Raw genomic sequence first — 10,387 nt, 5'->3', positions numbered from 1 at the left:
GAAATCTACATTTCTGAATGGCATATTAGAAGAGGTTTACATTGAATAGCTAGAAGGATTTGTTGATGCTAACAAAAAGAATATGGTATGTAGACTACACAAAGTTTTATATGGTTTGAAGAAAGCACCAAGAGAATGGTATGAAGGGATTCACAATTATCTTGTAAAAATTGGATTTGAGAGGACTGATGATAACAATAATTTGTACTTGAAGACAAAAGTAGGTAAAGGTATTTTACTAGCTGATTTTTTTTTTGATGATATCATATTTGGAGGTCAAGATGGATTATGTAAAGCATTTGAAAATGAAATGAAGAAGGAATTTTAGATGTATATATTTGGAGAGACCAAGTTCTTTGTTTGTTTGCAAGTATATCAGATGAAATATGGTATATACATCACTCAGTCTAAATATGTGAAGGAGATATTGAACTTTTTTGTACTGAAAAATTCAAAACTAGTTAGCACACCTATAGTGATGGGACAAAAGTTTTCAAAGAATGATGATTTAGCTAATGTGAATCAAACATTATCCAAGTCTATGATTGGTAAATAACAATATGTAGTGCATAACAAACCTGCCATTGCATTATCTATTGGGATAGTTGCAAGATTCTTTGCTAATCCTAAGGAGAATCATTTGATGTTTGTAAAGAGAATGATGAGATATCTGAAAGGAATAGAACACTATGGTCTATACTATAAGAAAAAATAAATATTTGAGTTAAGAGCCTACATTGATACTGATTAGGCTAGAAACATTGATGACAAAAAGAGCACTAGTGGAGGATAATTTTCCTTGGGAAGGAGACTAGTTACATGGACTAGTAAGAAACATAATTGCATATCTCAATCTATTGCTAAAGCTGAATGTGTTGTTGCTATAGCAAATTGTAAAAATATTGTATGGATCAAACAACTACTCAAAGGTATGAAGGAAGAAATCACTGAACTTGTGGTATTTTATTATGATAATGCAAGTGCTATAATTATATCAAAGAACCCTATGATGCACACAAAGACTAATAACATTGTAATCAAGTATAATTACTTGAGAAAGTTAGTTCAAGACAAAGAGGTAAAGATGGAATATGTGAATACAAAAGAGTAGATAGCTAATATCTTCACAAAAGAATTACCTAAGGATGCTCATGAGTATCTAAGAGGTAAATTAGGGGTGATGCCCCTATCCAAAGCTTCTTGGGAAGCACAAATAGTGCCCTAAATCAAATAGAGATGAATGTTGTATCTTACACATTGATATACTGGATATTACTTTAGGAGCTGCCTAAAGTAATTAGAGAGTTGGAATAGTAGATCATGCACATCAAAGGTGTCAAAGGGAGTAACTAAAATTGTTAACATCTACATGTTGAGATGACAAGTCTTTGGCATTATTGTCAAAGAGGGAGAAATAAAGGATACCAAACAGTGAAAGGGATAGTATAGTAAAGGGAGAAATAAAGAATATCTACTTAGAGGAAGTTAGTGTACCTGATGTTTACTAGAGAAGGAGAAATGACTAAAAGAAATACATATGCCTAGTAAGAGGGAGATAGTGTTGAGGATATATAAGAAAAAAATAGAGATACTTAAAGATGAGAACTATTGATAGAGGGAGAGATTTCAATATAAGAAATTATTTTATTTTTGGTATTGTTGTTGGTACTAGTTTTCCATCAATGCCAAATAGGGATATTATTGAAAATATTTTGATATAAGTATGAGATTTCAATGTTTCAATAATTATTTTTCATTGATGTGAAACTTGCTACTTGCTGGTAAGAAAATTTCCTAGTTGATTTGAGTACTATCGTGTGTTTGATTATTGAGGAGCTTTTGATCAAATAAGATAAAAAGAATACCTAGAGGAAAGGTTGAGTTATGATATATAAAAGAAGTAGAAAGATCAGTTAAGATATTGATGACATAGTGTATTGATTATCTACTTAAGGCTATAAAGGATGGATACAATGATTAAGTCCAAAAGAAAAAGCAAGAAGAATTGAGTCTACCAAGCTTGACTGAGTGGACAGTACATGTCAAGAAAAGTTAGTGCAAGCCAACCAAAAAACTAGTTGGCGCCAAGTAAAGTGAAGTTCTAGTGTATGCTGAGTTAACTTAGTGTAAGTTGAGTAAATTTCAGTTGATGCTAAGCACTAGTAAATTTTAGTGTTTGTCAAGTTATCTAGTAGATGATGAGTGGAAGAATAGTATGGAAGCCAAGTGACAACTTATTGATGTTGAGTACCAATATTCATGTAAATCATATATTTGACAAATCTAAACCAACTATTTTGCTTTCTTGAATTACATGAAGCATGTGGAAGATAACTATGATGATCTAGTGGCACAAAATTCAAGGTAACCTATTTTGAGCTAAATACAAAGAGGATTGAGGGAGAAGTTTCTAGAGGAACCAAATGGAAAAGTGGGTAGATTCATTGTATCCTACCTAATCTTACCTAAACCCTAAAATGGATGATTGAGGTTGAACAAAAATAAATCTAAAATCTCTATTTATAGAGAAAGCTGGTTAAAAGCAAAGGTTGTCATGTGCAAGAACTTAAGGAAAACAAGGAGTCTAGGATATTGCTTCATTAAGTGGTTGAATAGAAGAGACAACTATTAGAAAGAAAAATAAGAAGGCTTAAGAGTATGGATTCTTTAAGTATGAACAAGCTATCAAAGCTAAAGTGTGGGTAAGCCAGGAAGAATGGATGACTGAAACAAAGATCTATAATCTATAAGTGAGTTGTAATTTGTTATCAAATCAAGCCTTACTATTACTTTCTAATCATTATCAGTTTAGGGTAAATCCTTTAACCAAGTGACATTCTAATTGAATTATCTGAAGTCCTCTAAAAAGGTTCACTTCTAATAGGTTGATTCAAATCCTCTAACCAACTCACATTTAACAGTGTGTATTGTAATCTTTAATAGGGTTGGCCTTTCACAGGGCATCACTTCATAAGAGTGAGAATTAGTAGCATGTTACTAGTGTTTTTTCCTAGATTGGGTTTCCACATAAAATCATTGTGTCAAATGTTTTATTGAATCTGTTATGTTTCATGTTTATATTTCTTCAAACTTGATTTGGTAGTAACCTACAAGTTTAAGTATTGTATGATCTAATGGATCCATGCATGAAATTTTTTTATGGATATGGGTTCTCTAAGCTATGAAAACTTCTATTTGTACATTTGGACCTTGGATAACTAAATCATCCCCCTCCTATTAGTTATTCTAAAGAATTCCAACATCTCTTTCTTATTCAAGTTTTGGTCCCATTTCTACATGCTCGACATTCTCTATTTGATGGTTGACATTTCCTACATCTGACTCGACATCTTCAATTTTTTGCTCCACACCCTCTATCTAATACTTGACAATTTTTTTATTGCACTACATCATTTCTTGTTTGCTAGAAAACTGCACCTTGATTTTCTTATTCATTTAGAGTGTTGGGAGCACCATCATCAATATAGATAAATGAACTATAATCTTTAGGTTATTTATTGCATGAAATGCCACTTCTCTCTACAAACTCGTCAACTTTCACATTAGAGCTTTCCACAAATTTTTTAGTGTTAGATTTCAAATACTTGTAAGCTTTACTGTTGGTGGAATATCCTAGGAATATACCTTCATCTCTCTTTGCATCAAGTTTTCCATTCATATTATGTTTAAGTATATAGCATTTTCTTCCAAATATTTTGAAATATTTCACTTTAGGAGTAGCATTTCCATACCATAGTTTAAAAGGTGTAGCATTTCTACCTTTCTTGACTTATACTCTATTTAAGGTATAGACAACAATACTAATAGCTTCTCTCTAATACTTCTTTGATACACTCTTCTCCATCATCAATGTTCTTGTACAGTCCATTATTGATCTATTTCTCCTTTTAGCTTTCCCATTATGAGGAGGGGATCCTCAGTGTTGACATCTATCTTTTGATTCCTATGTCATTGTAGAATGTATTAAACTCATTTAAAATGAATTCATCACCTCTATTAGATCTCAAACACTTTAGATTCTTCCCTATTTCTTTTTCAACTCTAGCTAAATACCACTTGACTAACTAAAAGGCATAAGATTAAGCTTTAAGGAACATCACAGTCACCATCCTAGAGTAGTCATCAACAAATAGAATGAAATACTTGTCTCCACAATACCTTTGAACATCAATAGTTCCACATAGGTTAGTATGAACCAATCCAAAATATCACTAGAAGTGCATGTTTTTCTCTTAAAACTAGACTTGGTCATTTTTCCAATTGACATTGTTTACACATAGCAATTTTAGGATTCTTAAATTTAGACAAGCCTCTTACTTTCTTCATTTTACTAATATTCACAAAACTATCAAAAATTACATAACATAACCTCTTTTTGTTGGAAATAGAATAGGTAAAGTAAACTTTGAGGGGGCGGGGTAGTGGTGGGGGTGTTGAATCAGTAATTAAAAACTTCAACCTTAAAATTATTCACCACACATCCATCTCACAGCCTATGGATGTAAATTGAAATACCAAATTAAGTACATACATTCATAACTTGAAAGTAACTAACATTCAACACATGTATGACACAAGATATTTGGTTAGCTAGAACCCCTCCAATGAGAAGGTACAACTAGAGTGGGGCTGACACCCACAAATTTCCACTATGACAATAACAAAGCGTATCCAATGAAGGTTACAATATTTGATCATGAAACATGATCTACGCTATGAAAGGTTTTCCCTATTAAAGGCTTACAAGATTGTTAGATCTTACCCTGTTAAAGGATTTCAGCACCATGTTAGAAGTGTGCCTGGTAAAAGTACTTTAACTTACAATGAAGTAAGCACCTTGTTAAAAGATTTACAACAAATTGTTAAGACTACTCTATTAAGAGATTTAACTAATTCGTCATTTATAATGTCTCAACAATGATCCTTCAATTAGCGCTCAGTTGCTAGGTAACAAATCACCTCTTTCCTGATGTGTACTTGATCCTTAATGATTAGATTTCTCTCTTTTATCCTTTAACCTTCTTTCCTTTGTTCTCCTCTAATTGATTTTACAATGTATCTCAATTCACAATACCTTAGTCACCATGAATACTCTATTTATTTATGCAAAATTCTCTCTTTTTCTTGTTCAACATTCACAAAAAATTTAAGGTTTGTCCTGCTTAAGAAAACCTAGGTGACTTAGGGTTAGGTATGAATCAATGATTGTGATTCATCTATATTGCCACTTAATCCTTCCCTTTTTTGATTGGATGCATGAACTACATAGGGATACTCAATAAAGATTCATCCTTATCATCTAGGATCGTAAAATAATCCTTAAGTCAGCTCCAAAATAGTTTACATAGTAGTTTGTGCCATTACGAACAACTATGTCAAAACTATATTACTTGGCACTTGAAGTCCCTAATGATCGGCATCAACTACAACTTCAATGGTGTAATTCAACCTCTGAATGACTTGGCATCCATTGATCACTTAGCATCTGAATGACTTGGTACTTACTATCTATTGGACACTTGAGTGAATTGACACTTACTAGTTACTCGACACATACTGAATATCCCTCACTTGACATATATTTTTTGGCAACTTATGCTCGATATGTATTACTTTTCCAATATGAACTAAGTAAATGAATTAATTATATTGTCACTCATATGTCAAAACTAATCTATGATTAACAATCTCCCCATTTGAAATGAGTGGAAAAATATTTGGTCATGCATGAATACTTTTATCCCTTCAAGCATAACTTAGATAATATCCATCTACATACAAAATTTAAAAACTTCAAAATCTTGCAAAACTTATGACTCATTAGTCATACCTCAAAATTCAATAACTCCCCCAAGTTGATTGTTCCATTCAATTGAAAAACTAAATACTCCTTCTAAGTAGATTCTACATATGCTAACTTGCTGAATTTGTCTCTATTTGATTTACAAACTTATCTCTCCTTATCATGCATTCTCCTATTGGAGTTACAATAGGAAACATAAACTCTGGGTAGGGGGGTGGTGAATCAGTGCTACAAAAATTTACCTATAAAAACATCCACCATGCATCCATCTCATACTTCAACAAGTAAATTGAAATACCATATAAAGCATATACATCTAAAGTATGTTAAACAAGTAAGCATTCACACATGTATGACACAAGATATGATTATGCAAAAGCCCTCCAATGAGAAGGTAAAATTGGGGTGGGGACAACACCCACAAATATTCACTACTATAGTAATGAAGTGTATCCAATGAAGGTTACAATATTTGATCATGAAACATGATTCACCCTGTGAAAGGTTTGCCCTATTAAAAGCTTACAAAGACTATTAGGTCTTATCCTGTTAAAGGATTTCAACACCCTATTAGAAGTGTGCCTAACTAAAGGACTTTAACTCATAATTAAGTAAGCACCTTGTTAGAGGATATCAATATAGCCTATTAGGACTACTCTATTAAAAAATTTAACTCATTTACCTTCTAGAATGTCTCAGCAATGATCCTATGATTAGCACTATGTTTCTTGATGTCAAATCACCTCTATACTAATTTATACTTGATTCTTTTTTATTAGATGTCCCTCTATTGTCCACTATTTCCTTTCCTCTATTCTCCTTTAATTGATTTTGCAATGAAACTCAAATCATAATACCTTGGTCACCATGAATGTCCTATTTGTGCACATAAACTCTCCTTCTCTAATATTCTCTCTTTAGGAACATTTAGGGTTTGTCCTCCTTAAGAAGACCTAGGTGACTTAGGATAGGTATGAATCAATGACTATGATTCACCCACATTATCACTTAAACATTCCCTTTTTTGCTTGGATGCATGCAATACATAGGGATTCACACTTAATATTCATCCTTATCAACAAAATATCAAAAATAAATATTTAAGTTGAATTAAAAATGGTTTACATAGTAGTTTGTATCCATACAAACAACTATGTCAAAACTATGTTACTCGACATCTGATGTCCCTGGTGCTTGGCACAACCTATAATTTCAATGTTGTCACTTGACATTTAAATGACTTGGCATGCATTGCTTTCTTAGCACTTGAATCACTAGACACATACTATTTTCTTGGCACTTGAATGACTCAGCACATGAGTGACTCTGTTGGGACTGAAAATTGCATGGTCTATTTTCAGTCACATTTTGTGAATCTTGAAGAATCATGCCCTAAAGTGCCTTTTTATGCATATGTAGTTGATTGTCGGTTTGAGGACCAGATAGTTTTTGAGTGGCTTAACACCTTTCATTTGACATATACATTTGATCCACAATGTTATTTTTCCATCTCGAATTATTCAGTGAGGTCACATTTTGAGCTAGTGTCAAAATTTGCAATTCTGCCCAAGTGTCAAATAACAACTAGAGGCCCAGTTTGCATTTCAATATCTTTTACCCAGGAATGTTTCATGACTAGAAACTTTGGGAGTTTTTAGTGTCAATAACAAAGAACCTATGTTTTAGTTTTCAAATAATTTCGAATCTGTTTGACTAGGTTTTGAACCTCTCAAAGTTGGTCATTTACTGTTTTATGCATTCGACTAGTTCACAATTCTGGGAAGCCTTGTTTGACCAATCATATCTTTGACCCAATTGATCCAAATGAAAAAAATCTTTTTGCATTGTGTTCCAGGGGTCAGACACTTCATATGTTCCAATTTTGAGATCATGTTGAATCTGTTTGATCAGTTTGCTAACATGATCAAAAATGCAGTTTATATTATCTTGTTATGGCTAAGGTATCCTGATTGATCTGTACCCTTGTTCGGCACATTATAACTTTGATCTTGTTATTGGTGAGCCTAAATCGATTATATAATTGTGTTATCTCCTAAAAATCCTTGAAGTATGCCAGTTCCCAAGTCATGAAAAATCCATTTACATACTTTCTTATGTCCATACATTTGCCAAAAATTACTTTTTGACACATTTCTCAGTTAAAATTTCCAAGTACCTATTTTCAGAAATTCACCAAATGTGCCTTGTGATTCTTCATGAGCCCAAAACATGGAATTATATTCTCTTCATGGCAAAGAGCTTATATCCTAGTTTTTAGAACCCCAAGTGATCAATAACTCAATTTATAATGCCGAACTTGAGCCTAATTTATGTTTATTAACATTGTTTGCCTGCAGAGTAATTGAAGTATGGATGTTCGGCAATTAAAATCTCTTGATTGGGAATCCATCATGGGTTGAAAATTTGCAGTGTGATAGGATTGAACACTCATGCCAATTTTTGTGGCTTGGTAACTTGATTGGATTAGTTTTTAGAGCCAGGTAATAGGCCCCCTGATAGAGATTTCACAGTGGAGCCGACTATGTGCAAAGGTGAATCTAGTTTGATTTTATAAGTCAAAAGTGTGCACTACAGCATTTTAGCTATAAAGGATAAGTGGATGTTTTGAAAATAACATGTGGGAACAAATGGAGTGCATTAATGTTTCCTATTCTAAAGGCAACATTTTAATATGCAACACCAGAAGCATGAAAGTACAAACCATATGGATACATGTTTTAGAATCAAGTTTGGATGATAAAGCATAAATATTCATTCTAAAATGTGGAGAACGCTGATCTTGGGAATTCTTCCAAATCAAAGGCACGATGATTTTTTAATTTTGTTTTGCCTAAAGTTGCCCTCTTCATCACAACTTTAAAAACTCTTTGAAGTTTTTAATAAAATCAATATATATATATATACAAGAAGCCATCCATGTGAGAAGGCTGGACATGGTAACTTGCATAATGAAGTCCACAAAAAATAAAATTTATTATCTCATACCATTGCACACAGGTAAAGCCCACACTCATGATAGTCTGAGCTTGGCTGGATGCCAAACAAAATGAAAAATTATTGCAATGGCACGAGACTTCTACGTGAGTGGAAGAGAAGAGCTTCAATGCTAAATGAAGAAAGAGAATCATTACATACAGGCAGAGCAACCCACGTTTTGGGGAATCCACATGTTGCAAGGTGTCCAAAGAGAAGAACAAAGTTTATAAGGGGAAATGTCACTTTCCAAGGTAGTAAAAAATGTAGCAATCCACGTTTTAGTAAAATGAACAAATTTGCTGCTGAAACAAAGCTCAAGGAAGCATGTATCCACATTTTTGAAGCCCATGGCTTCCTCCAGCAACAGTATCACATTTTTTAGAAGGGGGGAGCTTATTTTAAATGACCATGTGCATAAGAAATGACCATTACAATGAAAAGTCTGTAGATTCATAGCAAAAAATGACCAACAAGATGGAGCTTCACGTTTAGAATAAGAAACTCATGCCAAAGGAGCTGGAACAACTCACACATATGCAGCAAAAGAAAACCCATGCATTTAGCAATCACAGCAAACATAAAGAGGAAAAATCATTGAGGAACATTATCCCACATTGAGCAGGTGGGGAGCATTTTTAGTCTTTATATACTTTTGCACTCAAACATATAGTGTCAACAAGACAAAGCATTTTGAAAAGGCAAGGTAGGTGCATGTGGTTCTTAGTCAGCCAGAAGGAGTAAAATAAATTTTGAAAGAAAATGCATGCCCAAATGATGATGTCAGTAGATTACAGGTCACCGAAAAGTCAAAAATCTGGCCAGTCGCTGTGGTACTTGCTAGAAAATCTCAAAAAATTTGGCTAGCGACTTGATGACTTGCCAAAAAATTTCAAATCTGGCTAAAAGGTAAAATGAGCATGTGGGTCCCACTTGGATATGGAGTAGTGAACTAGAAGGTGACATGTGGCAAACACTTCTTGATGTGGCACACTTCCCAAGGTGCTGATGTGGTAGAGCGTGACACGTGTCGCGAGGTCGCTATGTCGCTAATGATGTGGCAAATGCTGACATGTTACAATGACATAGCGACTATGATGTGGCAATGATGACATGGTGACTGGTGACATGGCCATGAGATTGACAAATCTAGTGATGACACATGGCATCCAGTCGAAGGTGTCTGACAGTTGTGCGTGGAAGGAGCGAATCAGAATATGCCACGTGTCAAGGTCAGTCAACCAAGTTTGACCCAAATAGAAAATGGTGGAGAATTTGAGAAATTTCAAATTTAAATATTTTATTATTTCTCCCATTTAAGTAATGTTTGAAACTTTAATATATTTTAAACTATATAAAAGGTTTTAATTTTTGCAAAATAATGTGCAAACCTGTGACTGGAAGCTTGATTTTCAGAGGGACGTAACTGGGGCTATTTTAATCCAGAATAGGCACTCCAATATATCGTCGAAATCAGGAAGAGCTGAATTTTTCATTTCTAGAGTCAAATTATGCACATGTGTTCATCGGTTCACATTGTAGGCCAGTTTGTGAAATCTAGGGTATTGT

This window comes from Cupressus sempervirens, unplaced genomic scaffold (assembly GCF_028749045.1).
Source record: "Cupressus sempervirens isolate cs-2001-9-10 unplaced genomic scaffold, ASM2874904v1 CseChr00s100001_01, whole genome shotgun sequence".
Taxonomy (NCBI): domain Eukaryota; kingdom Viridiplantae; phylum Streptophyta; class Pinopsida; order Cupressales; family Cupressaceae; genus Cupressus; species Cupressus sempervirens.
Note: the sequence above shows the minus strand (reverse complement) of the source record.